Raw genomic sequence first — 12,128 nt, 5'->3', positions numbered from 1 at the left:
TCATGTAGTTTGTTTATAGCATTTCGTTAGCTGTTTACTTCTGACAATTGCAATTACCCTTTTTGGGGATTTTTCCGACAGATCTCCACAAAACAAACGTGTGTAAGGGTTTTTCTGTAGGGCTGGGGAAAAGCATTAAGAAAAGCATTTTCTCGATTCCTAACAAAACTAACCCCTGTGGTAAGTAACAGGCTTGAGGCCAGGGAGATTTGGGTTGATTTGGGAACCAGTAAGCACTGGGAGGACAGGAGGCTGCCCTGTGGACATACGATGAGGGGACGCTGAGTCTGGGCTTGTCCATGTCCAACCACCCCTTGTCTGCACATTCCATACAGGTAGAACCCTCTGACAGACAACCCAGCATGTGCATTGACACGTGTGACACACACACGCAAACCCACAGTTATGTTAAGTAAATGCAGATTGCTACCTATCGCAGACACAACACTGTGTCAGACTAGGGCTGTAAATGATAATAATTATCATTAGAGATAACAGTGCTCATTCGGTCCATAAAATGTAAGAAACAGGAAAAGTTCATATAGTCCAAGTTGACGTTGATGTGATAAAGATAGTCACATGAACAAAAAACTGATAAAAGCAGGAAATATTTAGATATTTATTTAAGAGCCTAGAAACAGTATTCTAAATAAAATTGGACATTATTTTAACAAGTTATCGTTATTATCAAAATAGCTCCCTATTATTTTTCTGTCTATGGACTATAGTCAATGAGTTGACTAATTGGTGCAGCTCTAGAGAAGACACTCGGTCACTCTCACACCCACACACCCACACACACACACACACACACACACACACACACACACACACACACACACACACACATTAAAACAACTTCCACTCTCTAAAAGCACATCTGGAAGACACATTCCAAGCAGCCGTTAGCAATGTTGTAACACTGAAAATAACAGTGTCTAAAGTACTCATACATACACACACACACACACACACACACACACACACACACACACACACACACTGATGTCTTGCTGCTATTTGCCTCATAAGCACCTGTTGCGGTAAAAGTATTAGACTGAAGCTGGAGTCTATTAAAGGGACAGTGCGTCCAAACTGCCGGGGCTTCATGCCTGTTGGGAGAAGCGAGGATCAGCACAGCGGATGCAGGCAGATGTTGTATAAAAGTTTTTAATCACCCCTATCCAGCCATGTTAGTAATGAACCCCCACCTCCACACCAAATAACAGATTCTATACAGCATTTTTTGTTGTGCACAAAGCAGTAGGAAATGGACCATGGAAAACTGAATGACAACATTCCACTAAACAAAATGTTGCTGAGAATGATCCACAGACTCAGTGTTCCATGAGAAGATGATCCTCTTTAACAGCTACCTTTCCAACCTGCAGGGCTGGGATTGGTTGTTGCAAGTTTGTTTTTCATTAATTATAATAACATTTTAATGCTCTTACACTTGCTATTTTGATTGCGTTAGTTAAAAAAGTTGTAGATGAGGGATCCTTTCACTATTTAAGTAACGTAGCACTATAGTGGTGTTGAAACAACACAGTCTCACTCCCTGAACGTCCAGGAGCTATGCTTGGTCAGGGTCCTATGGCGTGTAGTTGTGACGCGCCGAGTCTCCTTCAGCTTCATAAACGGACGCAAAGAGCTTTCAACTGATTGCAATGTATTCCCATCGGCGGCGGTATTTGACGCTCAGGGAAGCACCGCATCGGTCCATGTCGGCGGCAGTTAAAGGCAATGTGAGCGTCCATTCCCATTGGATAACGGAGGATTTTACACCCGGAAGTAAGTATTCTCTTTACTGTCGATTGATTTTACCGTGATATCTGCACTACTCATCAACTCAAAAACACCAGATTGTCCTTGTTAATTACACAACATTGATTGGTTTAAATTGTGTACAATGCTTTTGTATTTTTCCCCTTCGATTCGGAGAAACAAATATTTTTTCGGAGTTTAGGATGGCAGAAGACAATACACTACCAGAATCCTCACCATGTGCTTTGCTTGACAAACCCCGTGATTAGTCCTCAAGCTCTGTGATTGGATGTTGGAGTGGCATTGCGCAAAGTTTACACCGAGCGTCAAACAGCACTTTGAAATGGAATGAAACCCATCGACGGCACAAGCCAGAACAGGAATCGAACGTGTCCACCCCCCCCCCCCCCCTTAGGTCACAGGCTCCTCCAACAGTGCAACACAATAAAACAGATACACAGAAAAAATTGTGCAAGTAAATACAAAAAGAAAGATAGTAAAATAGTAAAAAGTGAAATAGTGCAATAAGAGTCTATATACAAGTGATTGGAATATTAGACAAATAATTTCTAAGTAGCAGCCAGATGAATGTTATGGATGTTGTTTCAAAGTTCAGGTGTTTAATAGTCTTCTGGCCTGTGGGATGAAGCTGTCCCTGAGTCTGGTGGTTTTAGTCCGGATGCTGCGGTACCGCCTGCCAGACGGCAGCAGACAGAACAGTTTGTGGCTGGGGTGATGGGGGTCTTTTATAATCCTGAGGGCTTTCTTTAAGGTTAACCTGGTATTTTTACTCCACTACATTTATTTTAGTTACTTTACAGATTCTGATTAATGATGTGAAATATAAACAACCCTTAAATCAGACTTTAGTTACACCTGAGTAAAATTCAGTGAAGGTGATTGTCAAGTGCAAACAATCAGGCGAGATATTTGATAGTGGGTGCTTGAGAAGACAAAAAATGTATCTGCAGATCCCTATAAAGCATATTCATTACTTGTTATTCTCTAATCGTTCATCAAAAACTGTATATAATGGCTATTTTGCACATCCCTTTCAAGATTTCAAGATTTTCAAAGGTTTATTGAAATATCATATACACAACTACGGTGTAGTTATGCAATGATGACAAACTTGGGTCATAGGTTCCTCAACAAGAGATCTATCAATATGTGTGTACCTCCACCATTAAACTGTCATATTCTGCACATTTCTTATACTATCTACATACATCTTATAAGAGTATAATAAATATGTATAATATTGGTTAAAATAAGTGCTTCAACATAGTTAACATTGCAGGAAAGTTGATTGTCAAGTTCCAAAACAAACCATGCAATATATTAAACGTTAAGTACTTTGTCAGGCTTAATACAGATACCCCCAAAGCTTTTTGCTTACATGTATTTAAAAGAAGTCCTTAACCTAAAGTATCATTTAATGTTTAAATAAAGCCTAATTAGTTTGTCTGTTTTGCACATCCTCCTATTAATATCTTTGTACATCCGGCACTAAACTGTTTTATTCTAGATACCATTTACAGTATCTTCTAGATATTTTCTATTCTATATTTCTATCATTGACCTTCTACTTTCCTCCTATTTTGTATATACTCTTAATATTTAAATGTTTTCATCAAATATTACACATTCAAAAGTGCTTTACAAAAATGAAAGACATTAAGAAAAAGGCATTTTAAACAGTCATTAAAAAGCAACACAATCTACCTGCATTGCAATTACTCTAAACGTGTAATAACGTGCTTTAACCAGTAGGTGGTTTGGGTTAAAAAGCTGTCAAGTTTACAGTGTTAACAAAATAAAATATACTGCTGTTTCCGGTTTAGTTTACGACGGATATATTTTGTTATTGTTTTGATATTTGTAACACAAAAGCGATGTAAAAAACCCACAGCAACACAGAAAAGATGGTCTTAACATGACCCAGCGGTCTAGTAGTTAATAAAAAACAATAATATCAAAACAAATTATTACTACTAACTTTATTGTGAAATTAAAACAGAACGGTAAAAGAATAGTTTCTGATCTATTCTGAGGCCCGATCTCTGTAGATAAAGAAAGAACTACGACAGATGTGTAATATTTAATGCAGCCGAACCATTTATTACAATGCATTCATGTGATGACTTTCAAAGAGTAAAGCAAGCACTGCTGAATAAAGTATGATTTTATCTTTTACGAAACGTTTTTTTTTCATATGGAATGCAGTTGGAGGTCAACCAATCACAGAGCTTGAGGACTAATCACGGGGTTTGTCGAGCAAAGCACATGGTGTAGTCCCAAACGATAGCTGAGGATTCTGGGTAGTGTAGTGTCTTCTGCCATCCTAAACTCCGAAAAAATATTTGTTTCTCCGAATCGAAGGGGAAAAATACAAAAGCATTGTACACAATTTAAACCAATCAATGTTGTGTAATTAACAAGGATAATCTGGTGTTTTTGAGTTGATGAGTAGTGCAGATATCACTGTAAAATCAATCGACAGTAAAGAGAATACTTACTTCCGGGTGTAAAATCCTCCGTTATCCAATGGGAATGGACGCTCACATTGCCTTTAAGTGCCGCCGACATGGACCGATGCGGTGCTTCCCTGAGCGTCAAATACCGCCGCCGATGGGAATACATTGCAATCAGTTGAAAGCTCTTTGCGTCCGTTTATGAAGCTGAAGGAGACTCGGCGCGTCACAACTGCACGCCATAGGACCCTGACCAAGCGTCGCTCCTGGACGTTCAGGGAGTGAGACTGTGTTGGTTGAAAAGAACTGTGAAATGAATTGTGTTCGTTGAGCAATCTGTTATGATTTGGTACTGGGAACAGTCTTTTCTAGCTAGCTAACAGCAGCAACTGTTACTTCCTGTGATGGCACAGTAGTCGTTTGCAATTCAAGACCCTTACACCAGTGGTTCTCAAACTTTTTCTGTCATTCCCCACTTTGAACAGGTGGGCCTTTTCAAGCCCCACCTGTCCCTCATCGCTCCAATAAAATGGTAGGCCAAGCTTAAAATTGTCAAATGTATTGAAATAACATCAAGTTCTACATCTTATAACAAATAACATCAGTCAATAATAACAAATAAAATCAATAACACTCTGAGACTACAGCAGTGGCCATTTGTATGTACATGTTACCATGTTGCCACTATTGAGCATATTATACCAAATTCAAGATTCAAATATTCAAAGGCTTTATTGTCATATGCACAGTAGCTACAGTGTAGTTAACAAAAAAAAATAGTGCAAGAGAATGTTGCAAGTGACCAGATAATGCGTAAGCCTGTAATGGTTCACATACAGAGTGTCATACTCAAGCAGCTAAAACGTCAGATATCCTCAATGCAAGGGTTGCAGTCTTTACTGAACATCTAAAGGAAGATGATTGACAGCCTTTCTGAATCCTGCACACACTCCCCAGCCTTTGATGACAGAAGCTTAACATTACCTAGCTTTTTTCTTTTTATAAACCTCAGCATACCAACCATTTATCGTGTGATTTCATGGTTTGCTCCGCAGGTTTCTTTGCAGCCTCTTGTCTAATTTTTCATGGCAATGTAAATGAATTGAATCCCAGAATTGTTGTTAAAATGCTATATATTATTAGAACTGCAACAGCTATACAGACTTCTATGGATTACATGTTTGTTGGATAGCAAAGCATTTGTTCAAAATGTGCACAATAACTTGAGTGCATGTGTTCAACTCATTCACACATTTCATGGCAGTCATGTTTTATTAGGTACCATCAGATGGATATATTTGCTGAACGAATACAGGTCACTTAGGGAAATAAACCTAGATGATGATACTCGATTTGAACCTTACTGATTTTTTTTTAATCTTCATACTCTCCCTGCAGTAATGGTTTTGTCAGTGCAGTCTCATTGGTTCATTAAAACTGATCCAGAGTGTCTTCAGGGCCTGACATCTCCAGACATGTCTGAGGAGCAGCCTGCACTGACGTCGAGCCGTCAGGGCCCTCTAGGCCCTCTCTGAGGGCCGAAGATATTCTACAAAATAATATTTTAAAACATTTTTAAAAGAAAATATTTTTTAATATATATTTTTAAAATATTTGTTTAGTTATATTTTTCATTAGTTTTACCAAAATAACTTGATTTAATTGTATTTAAAATAACATTTCGAAATAAATAAATCCTTCGAATCTACCTGTTCAGTTTCTGTTTGAATGTGAAGGATTAAATGAAAGAAGCTCCTTTAGCCGTCTCTGCAAGTTACTGTGAAGAGAGGAGCTGATTGGTGGTCCTGCTGTAAATTCACGGAGGGCCAGCTAGGGTAACTCAACGAGAGAGTAATGTCAAATGACAGTACAATTGACCAATCATATCTTCCCTCTAAATGGGTGGGTTTTATTATCGCGGACTTTATGACAAGTTCCGCCCGCTGTGAAGCTTTTCTTGTTTCCACAGCAACAACAACTTCCTGTCAACAGCGTAAACTCGCCTTCAAAATAAAAGCATTCCAAATTACACTTAAGACATACAACTGCAACGAAAGTAACAAACACAATGCAATATCCTTTTCAATTTCAAAGAACAGAAATTGGGTTCACAGGTGTTGTTTTGTGTGGTAGAGGGTCGCTGTCATTGATGCGTTTTGCACCCCGGGCCGTTGTTTTGATATTCCGCTGAAGTATACGCTGTGACGTAATAACTTTTTTTTTTTTTTTTTTTCGAGGGAAGGGTTGGGGGTCAGAGGGCCTAGGTATAAAGCTCACGGCTCGCCACTGTCATCTATTATGGAAGAATGACTTGGCAGAAAGACACATCAAGTGCTACGTGTGTGTGTGTGTGTGTGTGTGTGTGTGTGTGTGTGTGTGTGTGTGCGTGTGTGTGTGTGTGTGTGTGTGTGTGTGTGTGTGTGTGTGTGTGTGTGTGTGTGTGTGTGTGTGTGTGTGTGTGTGTGTGTGTGTGTGTGTGTGTGTGATCATGGGCGGTCATGGGCTCAGGACAGAGAAAAATGTAAGCTAATTATGTGGACACACTTGTCTGTAAGATTCGGAAAAATTTGTAAGTTTATACGTGTTAATATGCTGACAACCTGAGTTGGGGTTGCACTTTAATCTAAATCCCTCAGTATTACTTCAATGTTGTATTAATGATAAATGATGTCTAAAGAAAACTCACACTAACTGTGTTTTCACGTCTGTGTGTGCTTCACTGCGTTAATGCAGGCTGGAATGTCCCACTTGTCATGAGCAAAGACAACGAGCTATGTGTGTGTGTGTGGTCACTGGGTCAGTAAGTCATGGGACCCCCTCTGATCTTTGCAGGGTTCCTGGCCTGCAGTGCAGTACCAGGATGCGACAGTGCTGGGGGGGCAGCTCTTAGCCCCCCTGTCCTTCTCTAATCTCCTGTCTCCCCCAAAGGCCCCCAACGCCCTCCTGCCCTCCCCCCCTCCAATCTAGTCCACACCTTCCGCTGCCTTCACTCTGCCCGTTGACTCTCAAAAGGGAACCCTATACTTGTGCCCACCTCTAAAGATGGATTCCCAAATGAACAACTCAAAAAAGGAATCTTATTGTTTTTAACTCATGAAACTGTCAGTTCAAGATAAAATATGAATAAAATATTTCCCAGCCACTGTTGGACATTTAAAAACAAACTGTGCTCAGCTGTCATTCCCCTCCTTTCAGCTGTTGTGCAAACAGATTAACACTTGGATTTGATGAGGCTGTACCTAATAGGGTGCACACCTAGTTAAATGTATAGAGCAAAGACTCTGACAAACTATTGCTTTTATTAACCTTCCTGTTGTCCTCAGGTCTAAATGTTTTGATGTCGGAATAAGGGGTTATTTCATCTAATTGCCAACAAAATAACATGGATGGTTTCATACCATGTTATTCGAAAAATAGAATACTGACTTAACATTGACATTAACTATAGTGAAATTAATTATTTTTTTGCCTTTTTTTGTAATTGTTGGAATGAGGTTGCCTTAAAGAGTGTAATCCATATTTGGAGGATGATTTATACTATGATTTGACCTAAATATCAAACCAAAACAAAAGTTGCACAGTTGACAGAAAGTCAACACAAAGTTAATAAATAAAGGTTAATAAAACCAGCCATTTTCACACAGTTACAGTCATCACATTTACATAGGTAAAACCAACTATATTTACTTTTTAAAACCTTCAATGTTACAGTATCTTTTGAGTTAACTAAGTAGTAGTTATCCATCTGATAAAAGTGGACGCTTTACCCAGCATTCCACAGGCCGCTGGCCGGCCCAGGATCAACAAGCAGTCCCCCTGTTTCCAAATCAAATGTAGATCCGTCACATCACATCACCTTCTACCGTAGGGGCTCCGGGACCTTACCGAGTTCCTGAAGGAACTGGGGTCACTGCCTGACACACTGTAATTTTCTTTAAGTGAGGGTAAAGGCCCTGACACACCAAACTGACACCAAAGAACACGTCCGATTGTTGTGTTGCCTCACGTCTGCTGCGTCTTGGCCAAAAAGTCGCACTGGAACACTGCTACTTGGCCGACGGCCAAGTAGCACGTACACACTGCGCATGCGTGAGTGGCAATAACTCTCCTTACCAGCAAGCGGCGGTAGTGTGTATTCTTAATTCAAAAGAGGCAACCGGAAGACAGACTGCGTGATATATACAAACAACAAATAGCGTGCGTTCCATTTTCACTCTCGTCCATCACAGACTGTTTCACAGACTGTTTCACATAACGACTTATAATCAAAAACATGTTTAGTGCGGTACTGGAAAATGAAAAATAATAGCCGTCTGTGTGTGCCTTCTTCACTTCCGTTTTGCTTCTCATGCACTGATTCGCTAAGCTGAACAGCCAATCAGAGTGATTTCTTTGGCCGACGGCCGAAAAGACACAACGGTGCTGGACAGACCAATCTGAGTAGGGCGACAGGACGCTCATCGACAGCCAGACATCTATCGACAGCCGAAATCGGCCCGGTGTGTCAGGGCCTGAACTCTGGGTGGTAACCACATGTCTGACAGGAAAGTCTGGAGCCTCGATGATTGTTGAGGACAGAGTACATATTTCTGTTGCTGAACGCTGCCCCTATTTACTCTTTCCATTTTCGATTGCTTGTTCCCGGTGGAGGCACACAAGATAAATCGTTTCTTGAAGAACTACAAGTATAATCATTCTTAAGGTTGTATTTCATTGATTTAATTGTGTTTTTGTATTAAGGTGGTCTTCCTAAAACAGCTTTTAAATCACATAACTAATCTTCTGTATGAATTTCCATTCCATTTTTTTATCGCCTGTTCACCAAGGCATCCAGGAAAAATCGTTTCTTCAAGAACTACAAGTACAATCATTCAGGTTATATTTAATTCATTCATTGTGTTTGAACTGCTTTAAAAACTCACATGACTAATTTTCAAACAAATCATCTTGAAGTGTAGTCAGTGACTGTCCAAGGGCATCAGTTTAAAGGTCCCATGTCATGCTTTTCCGGTTATTACCCGTCCCCTTTTTATTTTTTTTATTTTTATGCATGTAAACGGTCTGCAGAGTCACAAACAAAGAGCCTCAAAGTACACCCTGTAGCGAGTAAAACTCTAACACAGAAAATACCTGTCTATGCTGCCCCAGAACGCCACGTCGGAGATTTTTCTTTTTCCTTTTTATTCTTCCTGGGTATGGTGACGTGCCCATACCCAAATGGACCCATTGGTCCCAATCCGTGGAGCTCCTCACACACACACACTCTCTCTGTGACGCGATGGGGGGGGGGGGGGGGGGGGGGGGGGGGGGGTGCTAGTGGCGCGCTTACACTGTAGGTGCGCCGCGTTTGGGGGTGCGGGTGCTAGTGGTGCTGCAGCCCCCTCAGCACCCCCCCCCCCCCTTCCCGTGTCCATTCGTGATGTCTCGCTGTCTCGCAGACCCCACGTGGCAAGCAGGAAATGAACCCAGCTCACCCGCTCCTCGCAGCAGCAACGTCCCGCCAACACGGCACCCAGACCCCACGCAGCATTCTCATCTGTTTGTCATTACTGGTGTCATTTTCTGGTTGCTAACGCCATTGTAACACATAATCACTGATGTTCCGCTGTAACGGTGGTGATCTCATCAGAACAGAGTGGGCAAGCTGACCAATCAGAGCACAGTGGGCTCACAGGGAGGGGGGGGCAGGAGCTCCAATAGGCCGTTTAGGACAGAGAGTGAATACACATACTATACAGAGATGCTGTATGAGAAACCAATGTGAGTTTGGACAATATAAATCTATTCTAGTATACCTCAACAATGGAATTATGATCAGTAGAAATGGCCATGACATGGGACCTTTAAAGTGTGAGAAGGACTACAGTTGTGTTGATTGGACAACAGTTGTTTAAAAGCAACTACAGTGGCGGTCCTAGGCCAAAGGCTACACCAATTTGTTTCAAGGCACAGATCAACACCTGTCCAAGCAGAAGAATGTGGAAAGAATGTGGAAAGAAAGTGCCCTGTACCTGATTTATAAATCAGGTAAAGGCTGTGAAAAACAAGAGAACCCAAAGACAGTGAAGGAGGGACGGACACTGTTCCTGCTCAGGGTGATCTGTCATGTCCCGGGGCCCTGCAGGGACAGTAGAACAAAAGCTGCCCCCCCTGCTCCCATTCTTACTTTCTTTCCACATTCTTCTGTTTGGACAGGTGTTAATCTGTGCCTCTAAACAAATTGGCGTAGCCTTTGGCCGAGGACCGCCACTGTAGTTGCTTTTACACAACTGTTGTCCAATCGACACAACTGTCTTCCAAAAAGAAAGGTAGCATCAACTACTGTCAGAGGCAACAAAAAGAAATAGCTGGCAAGCGGAAGTATACTTTGTGGAAGTCCTGTCACATGACAATCTGATCATACGTCATGTTTTTTTGCATGTCCACACTGAAATTTAAGACCAGAGTTCAATGATATTCACTTTGGAGAGCATTTGCAAAAAGCTGTTCCTGTAACGTAATCCCAAAAGCTTTGCAAGTTGAACTTATACTTCAATGTTTTCGTGGTCAGAAGAATAGTTGTTGTTTTTTGGATAACACTGTAAGTTCATAGGGAGGTCTTTCTAATCTTTTTGTTTCAACACAAAATGAAATGAAGTCCATAACATCACTCAATGTTCAGCTCTCAACATCTAAAATTCATTGAAAGAGTTCTTAAAATAAAAATGTTTTGTGTGGTCGATGACTGATTACAGGAGACAAAACCATAAGCATTGGCTTCAGAACACCTGGGGCAATGGCTCTAAATTATTTAATAATGGGACATATTAATTGGAGCAAATTGGAAACCTGAAGAGCCTCTTTTAATCGTGTAATGTTTACTCATTCCTTTAAACGTGAAACAGCAGTAATATTTAAGTCTCTGGTTTTTTGTTGTAGTTTTTTTCCGTTAATTCTTGTTTGTTGAATTCCCTTGCGCTCCCCTATAAATATTCATTCATTGCATTAGACTACTGGATAAATACATATACAAATTATATAAAAACAGTTAGAGTGAGAGCTAGCAATGTGTCAGTTGAATGGAGCTGATGTTAAGTGGGGGGACTTGAAGAGAGAAAAGAGCAGCAGAGATTTAACAGAGACTAACAGGCATCCCATTCACAGAGCTGGGTTTACTGCTTCTAAAAGATAGTATTGTCTGCATTTGGGCTACACACACACACACACACACACACACACACACACACACACACACACAAACAAGAGCTCAAGGCTTTGCCTACACTGTGTTATTAGTGCGCCTCTCTTACCTGCCCAGGCCGTTTTAAATCAGACTCCATAATTATACTGTAAGTCTCGCTCAAAGGCACATAAAAGCAAACATTATGAAGTAATTCAAACAATGTTTCCATGAAAAAAAGACAAAAGTATCTTCAACCTCTTTATACATGTCCAAAATACTATATTGAACCTGGGACAGCAAAGTTTAGATGAGCTGTATGGATGGAAGAGCTGTAAATGTAAGCCATAGTTGTCAGAGATAAAGTACACTAAATAGTTTTGAACTAGTGTTATTAATCATTTTTGATTGTTTAATCTACAGTAATAGCTTGGTCTATACATTAGGTAAATAAAATGTCAGAAAATTGTTCATAGAAAAAAAGTGACATCTTCAAATGACCAATCACAGCCAACCTAATATTAGACACATTACCAAAAAAAGAAACAAATATGAACATTTTCACATCATGTTCTGTTGTTTTTAACTAATAAAAAACGGCACTAATAGTTCCAGCTGTGGTTTTAATTAACATTATAACAAAGAATACAGCCACACTGTTAATATAGGCTATTATTTGCTTTTTAAAACTATGGTAGGATATATTTAACTTTTTTTTGTCACATTTT

At 40.2% G+C, this 12,128-nt stretch overlaps 1 protein-coding gene across 1 annotated transcript in view; it reads right to left on the bottom strand.

Moving 5' to 3' along the window:
* The window catches only part of sept12 (septin 12), a 100,997-nt gene that overhangs the window by 88,543 nt on the left and 326 nt on the right, over positions 1 to 12,128 (bottom strand). The window lies entirely within an intron of this gene.

Source organism: Trematomus bernacchii, unplaced genomic scaffold, assembly GCF_902827165.1.
Source record: "Trematomus bernacchii unplaced genomic scaffold, fTreBer1.1, whole genome shotgun sequence".
NCBI classification, from domain to species: domain Eukaryota; kingdom Metazoa; phylum Chordata; class Actinopteri; order Perciformes; family Nototheniidae; genus Trematomus; species Trematomus bernacchii.
The sequence above is the reverse complement of the archived record's forward strand: the minus strand, read 5'-3'. Positions and strand labels throughout refer to the sequence as shown.